Source organism: Ursus arctos, chromosome X (genome assembly GCF_023065955.2).
Source record: "Ursus arctos isolate Adak ecotype North America chromosome X, UrsArc2.0, whole genome shotgun sequence".
Classification (NCBI taxonomy): Eukaryota; Metazoa; Chordata; class Mammalia; order Carnivora; family Ursidae; genus Ursus; species Ursus arctos.
Window position 1 is genome coordinate 74,307,296 of NC_079873.1, and position 16,877 is coordinate 74,324,172.

At 38.8% G+C, this 16,877-nt stretch overlaps 2 pseudogenes; both read left to right on the forward strand.

The window, feature by feature from the left end:
- The first annotated feature begins 1,293 nt into the window (after window positions 1–1,293).
- Window positions 1,294–1,579, forward strand: LOC113244319 (ATP synthase subunit f, mitochondrial-like; annotated as a pseudogene).
- An 11,890-nt stretch (window positions 1,580–13,469) lies between these two features.
- LOC113244288 (tubulin alpha-1A chain-like) lies at window positions 13,470–14,779 on the forward strand (annotated as a pseudogene).
- Window positions 14,780–16,877: the final 2,098 nt, after the last annotated feature.

The window sequence follows — 16,877 nt, forward strand, 5'->3', positions numbered from 1 at the left end:
ATATATGGAGCATATTTTTATCCCCATGATTTTAATAGTTTTCTTATAGACACTTATGTGAATTACAATATGCTCCCTTAACTAAGGTGACAAGATATAATCTAGAACTGTGCAATAAAAACACTTGGTGAGCTGAGTGTAAATTTCCAGTAATTTGCCCATTTTATCATACATTTATCCATTTTTATACAGATATATTTATTTATAAATATTAGGTACAGAGTTTACAAAAGAATAAAAATCTATCCATTTTTAATTGTCCATTTATTATAATTTATATTCTATTCAGTTAAAATAAGTCTGGTGAGTTCTGGTGTTGGAAGAGTGGATTACATCAACTAAAACTCCTACGGATAACAATTGAAGACTCTGCAAAAAAAATATAAAAGTAACTGTTATTTGAAGGAACTGGAGAGAAAGCAAAACCTATAGAAATTGTAGGGTTCTTTGACCTTTGAAAAAAAGGAAATCATACTGCTTGAAGGACACCTTCATACATCATTTCCCCTGAGGACAATCCGTAGCCAGAGCATCATTAGGGTAGAAAGGAGCTTATAAGGAGACTTGCAAGCTCCCCCATCTGTGGCTCCCTCTTGTCCAGGATTTTACCCCTCAAATTAAATTACTATAGAACCAATAAAATCAACCTTCTAATACAAAATACAACAATGTTTTTGTATAAATGGTCAGATAGGAAATATGTAAGGTTTTGTAGGACACATACAATCTCTGATACATATTCTTCCTTGTTTTCCTTTTCATGTTGTTTTTTTGTTTTTGTTTTTTTTGCAAACTTTTGTGGATATGAAAAACATTTTTAGTTACCATTCTTAGCTTGAGGGCCCGGAAAAAAGGCCAGATTTGGATGAGGGACAATAGTTTGCCTTTGCCTAATCTAATACCTCAAGCACATAAGATTGTAGCATATAACATATATATATTAGGATTCCCAGAAGAAAAGGGGAATGAAAATGGAGCAAAAAACACTTGAAGATATAATCCTGAAGATTTTCCAGATTTGGTGAAAAACATAAATGTACATTGGTTTAAGAAGCTCAGTGAACCTAAGAAGTGTAAACAAAAACTGAGGTACCTCATAATCAAATTTTCCAAAGAAAGGATACATACAACATCTTAAAAATAACCTTTTATATAATATTAACTTTAAGTGAACTGAAATGTTAAGGGTGCATATCATGATCCATAGGGCAAACACTAAAAAACCTAATACAAAAAGGCAGAGTTAAAAAAAGGTAGAGGAATTTAAATGGGAAACTTAAAACTAACCTGATAATGGGCACCCAGGACTCCAAGGTAGCTTTATCCATACCAGTGAAAGAGAAGAAGCTCATGGATGCCAAGCTGGAAGTGCTGCAAAGCTGGATACTGAGGCAGGATTTCACCGCTAAAGGCATTGCTAAAGTGTTTCAAAGAGATTACTACTGGTATTACAACAAGTATGTCAGTGTGAAGAAAGAGGGATCACTGGGCTTTCTATGGTGCTGGCAGCTTATGTGCTTTTCAACTACGTCATTGTTACAAGGAACTCAAGCATGAATTGCTACACAAGTACCACTGAAGTGGGCCCAGTGTGGAGGCACATTCTGGATTCCTGACCATGACCTTTGCCTGGCGCCCTTAAATCCTTTCATATCCTAACTGAGAATTAACGCTCAATAAAAGATGACTGGTACATGGATAAAAAAAAATTAATTAATCTAAGAGGAGATAGGAAAGGAGGAACAGAGCAAGAAAAATCAAATGGGGACCAATAGAAAACAAATTGAAAAGCAAAATAGTAGATTTATACTCATCCATATCAATAAATTATTTTACATGTAAGTAGACTAATCTCTCTAACTAAAAGGCAAAGATTTACAAACTACTGCCTTCATTGTATGCTACAACAGGCATTGTGTCTCAATATAATGATACAGATAGGTTAAAAATAAGTGCAGAAAAAGTTATATGGTACAAAAACTAAGCATAAAAAAGTTTGTGTGTCTATGTAATTATAAGACTAAGGACACTTCAAGACAAGGATTATTACCTGAGATAAATAGGGAAATTCCATACTATTTTTATAGGTTAATATAAGAATAAGATATGACAATCAAGTCTGTTTGTGTAGCTAATAATATTGCTTTATTGGAAGCTGACAAAACTAGATTTTGGGTAAAGGAAGATGGAGGAGTAAAAGAATCCTGAGCTCACCTTGTCCCATGGACATACCAAGATAACAACCATATCCGTGCAACTAGTTCTGAAAATGACCTGAGGACTGGCAGATCAGACTTTCCACAGTTAATTGTAGAGAGGAGGCCACATTGAAAAGTGTAAGAGGGGCAGAGATGTGATCAGGAACCAGACCCCCAGTGAGACCAACCACAAAGTAAGAACACCACAATCACAGAGAAGCAAGAGGATCAACCACATACCATGCACCCAAGGTATGGGAGGACTTGCACTGGGAAAAAGAGTCCATATAACATTTGGCTTTGAAAACCAATGGGGCTTAATTCCATGAGTTTTTTACAATTAGTGGGGCTTAATTCTAGGTACTTTAAAGATCAGCAGGTTTAGCTCTAGAAGAGCTGAAGGGTATTAAGAAACTGAGTCCCTACTCTTAAAGAGCCAGCATAACAAATAACCCAGTGGCAATACAGCATAGAAGTAGCAGTTTTTAAAAAGCCTGGGGTATACACACATTCTGAGATTTTGAAATGGCTCCTGACTTTACACATCCTGCAAGCAGCCTTGGTGGGGAGTGACACCACTCCAAAGTGACTCCTGCCCTGAGTAAAAGGGAAGATAACTCTATACAACTGTGCGCCCACAGTCCTAGCAGCCAAACCTTATACCTAGCAGCACAGAGAGAGAGCCCTACCAATCACTACAGCTGCAGCCCTGGCAGACGAACTCGGGGCAGGCACCTGGTCTGACTGCCAGTGTCATCCACCAATGAAAGCCTTTCAAGGGACAATGCAGGGAGAGTACCCTGCAGGTCTATGGGACTGCAGCCATGACATACGGGCTGAGGACAGACATCTGGTCTGACCACTGACACTGCCCAAATATAAGCCCATGGCAACGCCCAAACTGTTCCCTTAACAGCACGGGGAACACACCCTGCCCAATGTACTGACAATAGGCAAAGTGGGCCATTGCAGGCAACTGAACTGAAGGCAAACATGACTCAGACACAATAGTAGGGTGCACAAAACCCACGTAGGAGACACCCCTGGTTCTGGTTGACAGGGGATATTGTGTTACAGGGCACCACAGCACCTCTTCTCCATAAGGCTACTACTTTCAAGATCAGGAAACATAGCTGACTTTCCTAATACACAGAAACAAAGACAAAATGAGCAGACAGAGGAATATGTCCCAAATGAAACAACAGGACAAAATCATAGCAAAAGAGCTAAATAAAACAGAGATAAGCAATATGCCTAAAAAAGAATTCAAAGTAATGAACATACAGATACTGGACTTGAGAAGAGTGGAGGATCTCAGTGAGCCCTTCAACGAAGAGATAGAAAATATAAAAAAGAACCAGTCAGTTGAAAAGCTCAACAACTGAAATTTAAAAAAAATACACTAGAGAGAATCAATAGCAGATTAGAGGAGGAAAAATAGATCAGCAACCTGAAAGACAGGGTAATGGAAAGCAACCAAGATGAACAGGGGAAAAAAAGAAAAGAAAAGAAAAAATTAGAATAGGTATGGGAACTCAGCAACATCATCAAGCATAATAACATTCACATTATAAAGCTCCCAGAAGAGTGAGAGAGGGGGAAGAACATTTATTTGAAGAAATAATAGCTGAAAACTTCCCTAATCTGGAGAAGGAGACAGACATTCAGATCCAGGAAGCATGGAAAGCTCCCAAAAAAATTAATCCAAGGAGGTTCACACCAAGACACACAATACTTAAAATAGCAAAAAGTAGTGATAAGAGAAAATTTTCAAAGTAACAAGAGAAAAGAAAGCAGATACATACAAGGGAAACCCCATAAGGCTACCATCTTATTTTTCAGTAGAAACTTTGCAGGCCAGAAGAGAGGGGCATGATACATTCATAGTGCTGACCAGAAAACATCTGCAACCAAGAATACTGTATCAAACAAGGCTACCAGTTAGAAGAGAGATAACGAGTTTCCTAAACAAACAAATGTTAAAGGAGTTCATCACCACCAAACCAGCCTTACAAGAGCCATTGAAGGGAATTCTTTGAGTGGAAAGAAAAAGCCATAATCAGGAGTAAGAAAATTATGAAAGGCAAAAAGTCACAAGTAAATGAAAACATATAATAAAAGTAGTAGATTAATCACTTATAAAACTGGTATAGAGGTTAAAGCACAAAAGCAATAAAATCAATTGTATCTATAAAACAAGTCAAGGGATTCATGAAAAAAAGGGATATAATGTATAACATCACATATATCTATAGTGTGGGGGATAAAAATTTACCGTTTTCAGAATGGGTTCAAACTTAACTGACCTTCAATTTAATATAGACTGCTATATTCATAATATTCTATGTATGAAACTCATTTTAACCACAAATCAAAAATCTATAATAGATACAAAAATCACTGGGTGTTATATGCAAATAATGACTCATGGAACACTAAATCAAAAACTAATGATATACAGTATGGTGACTAACATAACATAATATTTTAAAAAGTACAAAAAAATAAATAAACAAAATGAAATAAAAGCATAACACAAAAGAAAGCCACCAAATCACATGGGAAAAGAGCAAGAAAAGAACAGAAAAGGACTACAAAAGCAAGCATAAAACAAGTAACAAAATGGCAATGAGTACATACCTATCAATAATGACTTTAAATGTAAATGGACTAAATGCAATAATCAAAAGACATAGTGTGAGTGAATGCATAAAAAAGAAAGAACCGGGGGGAGGAGTTAAGATGGCAGAGGAGTAGGGGACCCCTTTTTCAGCCGGTCCCCTGAGTCGAGTTGGATAGGTACCAGACCAGCCTGAACATCCACAGAATCAGCCTGAGATGCAGGAAGATACATCTGGATCTCTACAAATGAACATCTCCAGTGCTGAGTATTGAGGTATGAAGCGGGGAGCCGCCGAGAAACCGCACACAGATATTGGAAGATAAACGGAAGGGGGAGGGAGCTGCCGCGTTCGGGCACTGGAAAGCGGTAGCCACCTGCACAGGGGAGCGGGCGACCTCGAGACAGCAGACTGAGAACATGAGCCAAGAGTGCGTGCTACCAGACTTCTCACGGAACTCCGGAACTCCCATGTGCTCACTGGAAGCCAACTGAGACCCGGAGCTCCAGAGCGTGCAGGGGCGGCTGGCTGCATTAGAAACACAAAGGACAGAGACGCGCCGGCCCTGGAAGTGAGGGCTGGGACGCTGGGTGTGGGGCGCACATCCCGGGACGCTGCAGGGTTGAGCAGCACCAACAGTAACAGAGTTAAAGTGGCCAGCACATCAGTGGAGAACGGTCCATGATCCCTCTGTTCTGAGACAGAGGCTGAGATTCGGCCGCTGCTGCTCTGACTCTCAGAAGAGGCAGAGCAAGCCGCCAGGGAAAGCCGCCAGAGAACAAAAGCCTGGAAATACCGGCTCACAGCAGGCCCATGCCCATCCCCCCTCGCAGTGGACACGGAGACTTTACCCAAACAGGGTTGGCTGAGTATAGGCGCGGCAGGCCCCTCTCCCAGAAGGAAGGCTGAAAAATCAAGAAGCCCACATCCCGGGGTGCCTGGGCGGCGCAGTCATTAAGCGTCTGTCTTCGGCTCAGGGCATGATCCCGGCATTCCAGAAAGGAGTCCCTCATCCGGCTCCTCAGCTGGGAGCCTGCTTCTTCCTCTCCCACTCACCTGCTTGTGTTCCATCTCTCGCTGGTTGGCTCTCTGCCACACAAATAAATAAAATCTTTAAAGAAGAAGCCCACATTCCTAAGATCCCTATAAAGCAAGGGCACACGGCCTGGGTCCCGGTCAATAATTTGGGCTCTGGACAACTCCGCAACCTCTCCTCATCAGAATGCAGAGAAGGAGAAGCCCCCCCAGCAAAGAAAAGACAATGAGTCTGTGGCCTCTGCCACAGAACTAATGGATATGGATGTCACCAAATTATCAGAAATGGAATTCAGAGTAACAATGGTCAAGATGATGAGTAGACTTGAAAAAAGTATTAACAAAAATGTTAATGAGAATATAGAATCTCTAAGGGTGGAAATGAGAGTGAATCTGGCAGAAATTAAAAATTCTATGAGCCAAATGCAGTCAAAGCTAGAGGCTCTGACGGCCAGGGTCACTGAGTCAGAGGAACGTATTAGCGAATTGGAGGATGGGTTAGTAGAAGAAAAAACGAAAATAGAAGCTGGACTTAAAAAAATCTAATCTCAAGAATGTAGGTTACGGGAGATTACTGACTCAATGAAACGATCCAACGTCAGAATCATCAGCATCCCCGAGGGGGTGGAGAAAAACAGAGGACTAGAAGAGATATTTGAACAAATTGTAGCTGAAAACTTCCCTAATCAAGTGAGGGAAACAAACATTTGTGTCCAAGAGGCAGAGAGGATGCCTCCCAAGCTCAACCACGACAAACCTACGCCACATCACGTCATAGTGCAATTCGCAAATATTAGATCCAAGGATACAGTATTGAAAGCGGCCAGGACAAAGAAATTTCTCACGTACCAAGGCAAACGTATCAGAATTACGTCAGACCTGCCTACACAGACCTGGAATGAGAGATAGGGTTGGGGGGGCATTTTTAAAGCTCTTTCAGAGAAAAACATGCAGCCAAGGATCCTCTATCCACCAAGGCTGTCATTCAGAATTGATGAAGAAATAAAGACCTTCCAGAATCGCCAGTCATTAAGCAATTTCATAACCATGAAACCAGCCCTACAGGAGATATTAAGGGGGGTTCTATAAAGGTAAAAAGGCCCCAAGAGTGATACAGAACAGAAAGTCACAACTGATACAAACAAAGACTTTACTGGCAACATGGCATCATTAAAATCATATCTCTCAATAATCTCTCTCAATGCAAATGGCTTGAATGCTCTGATAAAATGCCACAGGGTTGCAGATTGGATAAAAAGAAATGACCCATCCATTTGCTCTCTACAAGAGACTCATTTTGGACCCAAAGATACATTCAGACTGACAGTAAAGGGATGGAGTACCATCTTTCATGCCAATGGACCTCAAAAGAAAGCTGGGGTAGCAATTCTCATATCAGATAGATTGGATTTTAAACTAAAGACTATAGTTAGAGACACAGAAGGGCACTATATTATTCTTAAAGGATGTACCAACAAGTGGATATGACAATTATAAATATCTATGCCCCCAACAGGGGAGCAGCAAGATACACAAGCCAACTCTTAACCAAAATAAAGAGACATATAGATAAAAATACATTAATAGTAGGGGACCTCAACACCCCACTATCAGAAATAGAGAGAACACCCTGGCAAAAACTAAGCAAAGAATCAAAGGCTTTAAATGCCATACTCGATGAGTTGGACCTCATAAATATATATAGAACACTACACCCCAGAACCAAAGAATACTCATTCTATTCTAAAGCCCATGGAACATTCTTCAGAATAGACCATGTTCTGGGCCACAAAACAGGTCTCAACCGATACCAAAAGATTGAAATTATCCCCTGCATATTCTCAGACCACAATGCTCTGAAATTGGAACTCAACCACAAGGAAAAATTCGGAAGAAACTCAAACACTGGAGGCTAAAAACCATCCTGCTCAGGAATGACTCAATAAACCAGCAAATCAAAAATCATTTTAAACAATTTATTGAGACCAACGAGAATAAAAATACAACGTCCAAAACCTATGGGATACTGCAAAGGAGGTCCTAAGGAGGAAATAAACAGCCACCCAAGCCTCACTCAAAAGAATAGAAAAATCTAAAATGCAGTTTTTATATTCTCACCTCAAGAAGCTGGAACAGCAACAGAGGGACAGGCCTAATCCACGCACGAGGAAGCAGTTGACCAAGATTAGAGCAGAAATCAATGAATTAGAAACCAGAAGTACAGTAGAGCAGATCAACAGGACTAGAAGCTGGTTCTTTGAGAGAATCAATAAAATTGACAGATCACTGGCAAGACTTATCCAAAAGAAAAGAGAAAGAACCCAAATCAATAAAATTATGAATGAAAAAGGAGAGGTCATGACCAACACCAAGGAAATTGGAAGGATTAGAAACTTTTATCAACAGCTATATGCCAATAAATTAAGCAATCTGGAAGAGATGGAGGCCTTCCTGGAAACCTATAAACTACCAAGACTGAAACAGGAAGAAATTGATTTCTTCAACAGGCCAAATAATTATGAAGAGATTGAGTAAGTGAAAAACAACCTTCCAAATAACAAAACTCCAGGCCAGGATGGTTTTCCAGGGGAATTCTACCAAACATTCAAAGAAGAAATAATACCTATTCTCCTAAAGCTATTGCAAAAAACAGAAACAGAAGGAAAGCTACCAAACTCATTCTATGAGGCCAATATTGCCTTGATCCCAAACCAGGCAAAGACCCCATCATAAGGAGAATTACAGACCAATTTCCCTAATGAATATGGATGCCAAAATCCTCAACAAGATCCTGGTTAATAGAATCCAACAGTACATTAAAAGGATTATCCATCATGACCAGGTGGGATTCATCCCTGGGATGCAAGCATGGTTCAACATTCGCAAATCGATCAGCGTGATACATCATTTCAACAAGAAAAGTCTCAGGAACCATATGATCCTCTCAATTGATCCAGAAAAAGCATTTGACAAAATACAGCATCCTTTCCTGATTAAAACCCTTCAGAGTGTAGGAATAGAGGGTACATTTCTCAATCTCATAAAAGCCATCTATGAAAAGCCTACGGCAAATATTATTCTCAATGGGAAAAAGCTAGAAGCCTTTCCCTTATGATCAGGAACACGACAAGGATGCCCACTCTTGCCATTATTATTCAACATAGTACTAGAAGTCCTTGCAACAGCAATCAGACAACAAAAGGGATAAAAGGTATCCAAATCGGCAAGGAAGAAGTCAAAATGTCTCTCTTCGCAGATGACATGATACTCTACATGGAAATCCCAAAAGAATCCACTCCCAAACTATTAGAAGTTATAGAGAAATTCAGTAATGTGGCGGGATACAAAATCAATGCTCAGAAATCAGTTGCATTTCTATACATGAACAATTAGACTGAAGAAAGAGAAATTAGGGAATCCATCCCATTTACAATAGCACCAAAAACCATACGTTACCTTGGAATTAACTTAACTGGAGACGTAAAGGACCTATACTCTGGAAACTATAAATCACTATTGAAAGACATTGAGGAAGACATAAAAAGATGGAAAAATATTCCATGCTCCTGGATCGGAAGAATTAACATAGTTAAAATGTCCATGCTACCCAGAGCAATCTACACTTTCAATGCTATCCCGATCAAAATACCAATGACATTTTTCAAAGAACTGGAACAAATAGTCCTTAAATTTGTATGGAACCAGAAAAGGCCCCGAATTGCCAAGGAACTGTTGAAAAGGAAAAACAAAGCTGGGGGCATCAGAATGCCGGATTTCGAGCTGTACTACAAAGCTATGATCACAAAGACAGCATGGTACTGGCACAAAAACAGACACACAGACCAATGGAACAGAATAGAGAGCCCAGATATGGACCCTCGGCTCTTTGGGCAACCAATCTTTGATAAAGCAGGAAAAAACATCCGGTGGAAAAAAGACAGTCTCTTCAATAAATGGTGCTGGGAAAATTGGACAGCTACATGCAAAAGAATGAAACTTGACCACTCCCTCACACCATACACAAAGATAAACTCCAAATGGACGAAAGACCTTGATGTGAGACAGGAATCCAACAAAATCCTAGAGGAGAACATAGGCAGCAACCTCTACGACATCAGCCACAGCAACCTTTTTCATGACACATCTCCAAAGGCAAGAGAAACAAAAGATAAAATGAACTTGTGGGACTTCATCAAGATAAAAAGCTTCTGCACAGCCAAGGAAACAGTCAAAAAAACTAAAAGGCAGCCCACGGAATGGGAGAATATATTTGCAAATGATGCTACAGATAAAAGACTGGTATCCAAGATCTACAAAGAACTTCTCAAGCTCAATACACAGAGAAACAAATAAACAAATCAAAAAATGGGCAGAAGATATGAACAGACACTTTTCCAATGAAGACATCCAAATGGTTAACAGACACATGGAAAAATGTTCAAAATCATTAGCCATCAGGGAAATTCAAATCAAAACCACACTGAAATACCACCTTACGCCAGTTAGAATGGCAAAAATAGACAAGGCAAGAAACAACAATTGTTGGAGAGGATGTGGAGAAAGGGGATCCCTCTTACATTGTTGGTGGGAATGCAAGTTGGTACAGCCACTCTGGAAAACAGTGTGGAGGTCCCTTAAAAATTTAAAAATTGAGCTACCCTATGACCCAGCCATTGCACTACTGGGTGTTTACCCCAAAGATACAGACATAGTGAAGTGAAGGGCCATATGCACCCCAATGTTCATAGCAGCATTGTCCACAATAGCTAAATCGTGGAAGGAATTGAGATGCCCTTCAACAGATGACTGGATTAAGAAGTTGTGGTCCATACATACAATGGAATATTACTCAGCTATCAGAAAGAACGAGTTCTCAACATTTGCTGCAACATGGATGGCACTGGAGGAGATAATGCTAAGTGAAATAAGTCAAGCAGAGAAAGACAACTATCATATGATTTCTCTCATCTATGGAACATAAGAAATAGGATGATCAGTAGGGGAAGAAAGGGATAAAGAAAGGCGGGGTAATCAGAAGGGGGAATGAAACATGAGAGACTATGGACTATGAGAAACAAACTGAGGGCCTCAGAGGGGAGGGTGGTGGGGGAATGGGATAGACTGGTGATGGGTAGTAAGGAGGGCACGTATTGCATGGTGCACTGGGTGTTATACGCAACTAATGAATCATCAAACTTTATATCGAAAACCGGTGATGTACTGTATGGTGACTAACATAATATAATAAAAAATCATTTAAAAAAAAAAGGAAAAAGAAAGAACCATCTACATGTGTTTACAAGAGACTCACTTCAGAACTAAAGACACATGCAGATTCAAATTGGAGAGTGGGAAACATTTACTATGCAAATGTAAATGAAAAAAAAGCTGAAGTAGCAATATTTACATCAAACAAAACAGACTTTAAAACAGACTGTAACCCAGATGTCCACTGGGATGTCCCAGATGAATGCATAAAAATGTGGTATATATACACAATGGAATATTACTCAGCCATCAAAAAGGCTTACCATTTGCAATGATGTGGATGGAACTGGAGGGTATTATGCTAAGCAAAATAAGTCAATCAGATAAAGACAATTATCATATGGTTTCACTCATTTGTGGAAATCCAAGAAACAAAACAAAGTATCATAAGGGAAGGAAGGGAAAAATAAAATAAGATAAAATCAGAGAGGGGGACAAACCATAAGAGACCCTTAACAATAGGAAAGAAACTGAGGGATGCTGGAGGGGAGGAGCATGGGGGGATGGGGTAACTGGGTGATGGGCATTAAGGAGAGCATGTGTTGTAATGAGCATTTGGTGTTATATGCAATTGATGAATAACTGAACTCTACATCTGAAACTAATTTTATACTATATGTTATTTAATTGAATTTAAGTAAAATAAGATAAAAAAAAATAAAACAGACCATAACAAGAGACAAAGAATGCCTCTACATAATGATAAATGGAACAATCCAGTAAGAGGATATAGCAACTGCAAATATTTATACACCCAATATGGGGTCCTAAATACATAAAATAACCATTAACAGACAAGAAAGGAGAAATTGACAGTAATACAATAATAGTAAGGGACTTTAACACCCATTTACATCAATGGATAGATCTTCCAGACAGAAAATCAACAAGGTAACTATACCTCTGAATGACATATTGGACCAGATGGATTTAACAGAAATATTCAGAACATTCCATCCAAAACCTAGGGAATACACATTCTTTTCAAGTGGACATGAAACATTCTCCAGAATAGATCACATGTTAGGTCACAAAACAAGTCTCAATAAATAGAAATATTAAAATCATATCATGCAACTTTTCTGATCACAACAGTATGAAACTAGAAATCAATCGCAAGAAAAGATCTGGAAAGAACACAGGTAGGTACACAGAGCCTAAATAACATGATACTAAACAACCAATGGGTCAAAGAAGAAATCCAAGGGGAAATAAAAAATACATGGGGACAAATGAAAATGAAAACACAAAAGTCCAAAATCTTTGGGATGCAACAAAAGCTGTTTTAAGAGGGAAAATTGTAACAATACAGGCCTACCTCAAAAAGCAAGAAAAATTTCAAAAAAACAACCAAACTTATATCTAAAGGAGCTAGAAAAAACAGCAAACAAAGCCCAAAACCAAAAGAATGAAGGAAATAGTAAAAAAAATAGAGCAGAAATAAGTGATACAGAAATGAAAACTCTCCAATAGAATAGATTAATGAAACCAGGAGTTCCTTCTTTGAAAAAAAAAAAAAAAGATCAACAAAATTGATAAACCTTTAGCCAGACTCATCAAGAAAAAAATGAAAGAGGATTCAAAATCAGAAATGAAGGAGAAAAACTGACACCACAGAAATACAAAGGATTAAAAGAGAATATTATGAAAAATTATATGCCAACAAATAGGATAACCTAGAAGAAATGGATAAATTCCTAGAAACATATAACCTTCCAAAACTGAATCAGGAAACAATAGAAAATTGGAACAGACCAATTACTAGTAATGAAATTGTATCCATAATCAAAAAACTCCCAATAAACAAAAGTCCAGGACCAGGTGACTTCAGAAGTCAATTCTACCGAACATTTAAAGAAGAGTTGATACTTGGGGCGCCTGGGTGGCACAGCGGTTAAGCATCTGCCTTCAGCTCAGGGCGTGATCCCGGCGATCTGAGTTCGAGCCCCACATCAGGCTCTTCCACTATGAGCCTGCTTCTTCCTCTCCCACTCCCCCTGCTTGTGTTCCCTCTCTCGCTGGCTGTCTCTATCTCTGTCAAATAAATAAAATCTTAAAAAAAAAAGTGTTGATACTTATTCTTCTCAAACTAGTCCAAAAAATAGAAGGAAAGCTTCCAAAATCAATCTATGAAACCAGGATTACCCTAATATGAAAATCAAATAAAGACACCACAAAAAAAAAAACTACCAGTTGATATCTCTGATGAACATAGATGCAAAAATCCTCAAAAAAGTATCAGCAAATCAAGGCAGGTTCTCTTACATTGACCATCTGTATGCTGTAAGAAGTAACAACCTCTCCTCTTCCTTCCCACCATCTGCTTGGCAGCTGCAAATCAGCAACCATGTGTGAATGCATCTCCACCCATGTTGGCTAGGCTGGTGTCCAGGTTGTCAATGCCTTCTGGGAGCTCTGTTGCCTGGAACACAGCATCCAGCCTGATGTCAAGTGACTCCCTCAACACCTTCTTCAGTGAGACAGGTGCCAGCAAGCATGTGCCCAGGGCAGTGTTTGTAGACCTGGAACACACAGTCATTGATGAAGTTTGCACTGGCACCTACTGTAAGCATTTCCACCCTGAGCACCTCACCACAGGCAAGAAAGATGTTTCCAATAATTATGCCCAAGGGCACTACACCACTGGCAAGATCATTGACCTTGTCTTAGACCAAATTCAGTAACTGGCCAACCAGTGCACAGGTCTTCAGGGCTTTTTGGTTTTTCACAACTTTGGAGGGGGAACTGGTTCTGGGTTCACTTCCCTGCTGATGAAACATCTCTGTCAATTACGGCAAGAAGTCCAAGTTGGAATTCTCCATTTACCCAACTCCCTAGGTTTCCACAGCTGTAGTTAAGCCCTACAATTCCATCCTCACTACTCACACCACCCTGAAGCACTCTGACTGTGCCTTCATAGTAGAAAACATGGCCATCTATGACATCTGTCATAGAAACCTTGATACTGAATGCCCAACTTACACTAAACTAAATAGGTCGATATGCCAAATTTTGTCCTCCATCACTGCTTCCCTCAGATTTGATGGAACCCTGAATGTTGATATGACAGAATTCCAGACAAACCTGGTGCCCTATCCTTACATCCACTTCCCTCTGGCCACATATGCCCCTGTCATCTCTGTTGAGAAAACCTACTATGAATAGCTTTCTGTAACAGAGATCACCAATGTGTACTTTCAGCTAGCCAACTGGAGGGTGAAATATGACCCTCACAATGGTAAATGCATGGCTTGCCACCTGTTGTACCATGGTGATGTGGTTTCCAAAGATGTCAATGCTGCCATTGCTATGATCAAGACCAAGTGTACCATCCAGTTTGTGGACTCATGCCCCACTGACTTCAAAGTTGGCATTAATTACCAGCCTCTCACTGTGGAGGGGGGAGACTTAGCCAAAGTACAGAGAACTGTGTGCATGCTGAGCAATACCACAACCCCTGCTTAGGCCTAGGCTCACCTGAACCACAAGTTTGACTTGACGTATGCCAAGCATGCCTTTGGTCACTGGTATGTGGGTGAAGGCATGAAGGAAGAGTGTTCTGAGGCCCGTGAACACATGGCTCCTCTTGAGAAGGATTATGAGGAGGTTGTTGTGGATTTTGTTGAAAGAGAAAGTGAAGAAAAAGAAGAGGAATAATAAAGTTAAAAATGTCACAAAGGTGCTGTTTTTACAGGGAAGCTTATTCTGTTTTGAACATTGAAAAGCTGTGCTTTGATCAGTTAATTTGTATGTAGCGGTGTATAATCTCATATACATTTACTGACCTATGCTTTAAAACACAATGTTTTGTTACAGACCAAAGCTGTCCCTTTCTCTGAAGAGTTTGAATAAAGTATTCCATCTTAAAAATATATATATATATTAACAAACCAAATCCAACAATACATTTAAAAAATCATTCACCATGATCAAGTGGGATTTATTCCCAGGATGCAAGTGTGGTTCAATATTCACAAAACAATCAATACGATACATCATACTAAAAAGAGAAAGGATAAAAATCACATGATCATCTCAATAGAAGCAGAAAAAAATATTTGGCAACGTACAACATCCATTGATGATAAAAACCCTCAACAAAGCAAGCTAAGAGGGAACATAACTCACCATAATAAAGGCCATATATGAAAAACGCACAATGAACATCATCCTCAATGGTGAAAAACTGAGAGATTTTCCTATAACATCAGAAAAAAGGCAAAGATGCCCACTCCAAACACTTTTATTCAACACAGTACTGGAATTCCTAGACACAGCAATCAGACAAGAAAAAGAAATAAAAGGCATATCATTGATAAGGAAAAGTAAAACTTCCACTATTTGCAGACGACATTATACTATAGATAGAAAACCCTAAGACTCCACAAAAAACCTATCAGAACTGATAAATGAACTGAGCAAAATCACAAAACACAGAAGTTAATATACAGAAATACATTGCATTTTTATACACTAATAATGAAGTATCAGAAAGAGAACTTAAGATAACAGTTCTGTTGACAACTGCACCAAAAAGAATAAAATACCTAAGAGTAAACTTAACCAAGTTAAGTACTCTGAAAACTATAAAATATTGATGAAAGATATTGAAGATGACACAAACAAATGGAAAAATATTCCATGCTTATAGATTGGAAGAACCAGTGTTGTTAAAATATCTATGCTGCCAAAACAATCTACATATTAAAGCAATGCTTATCAAAATACCAACAACGTTTTTCACAGTTAGAATAAACAATCCTAAAATTTGTATGAACCCACAAAAGACCCCAAATAGACAAAGCAATCTTGAAAAGAAGAACAAATCTGGAGGTATCACAATCCCAAATTTCAAGATATACTACAAAGCTGTAGTAATCAAAATAGTGTGGTACTGGCACAAAAATAGACAAAATGGAACAGATTACAGAGCCCAAAAATAACCCCATGATTATATGGCCAATTAATCTATGATAAAGGATGCAAGAATATGTAATGGAGAAAAGATAGTCTCTTCAACAAATGGTGCTGGAAACTGGACAGCTAAATGCAAAAGAATGAAACTGGACCACTTTCTTACATCATACACAAAAATAAATCAAAATAGATTACAGACCTAAATGTGAGACCTAAAACTGTAAAAATCTTAGAGGAAAACTTAGGCAGCAATTTCTTTGACATCAGCCATAGCAACATTTTTCTAGATATGTTTCCTGAGGCAAGGGAAACAAAAGCAAAATGCAACTACTGAAACTACACCAAAGCAAAAAGCTTTTGCACAGTGAAGGGAACCATCAGCAACAACAGAAAGGCAACCTACTGAATGGGAATGGATATTTACAAATGTTAAATTCACTACTGGGTTAATATTTAAAATATATTAAGAACTTATACAACTCAATACCCAAAAAACAGATAATCCAATTAAAAAATAGGCAGAAGCCTTGAATAGACATTTTTCCAAAGAAGACACAGATGGCCAACAGACACATGATGTCCAACATCACTAATAATGTTCAACATCACTAATCATCAGGGAAATGCAAATTAAAACCACAATGAGATGTCACCTCACACCTGTCAAAATGGCTAGAAATAACAAAAAGACAAGAAATAACAAGTCTTGATGAAGATGTGGAGAAAATGAGTCATCTTGCACTGTTATATGAATGCAAATTGGTGCAGTCACTGTGGAAACAGTATAAAGATTCCTCCAAAAAATTAAAAATAGAATTACCATATAATCCAGGAATTT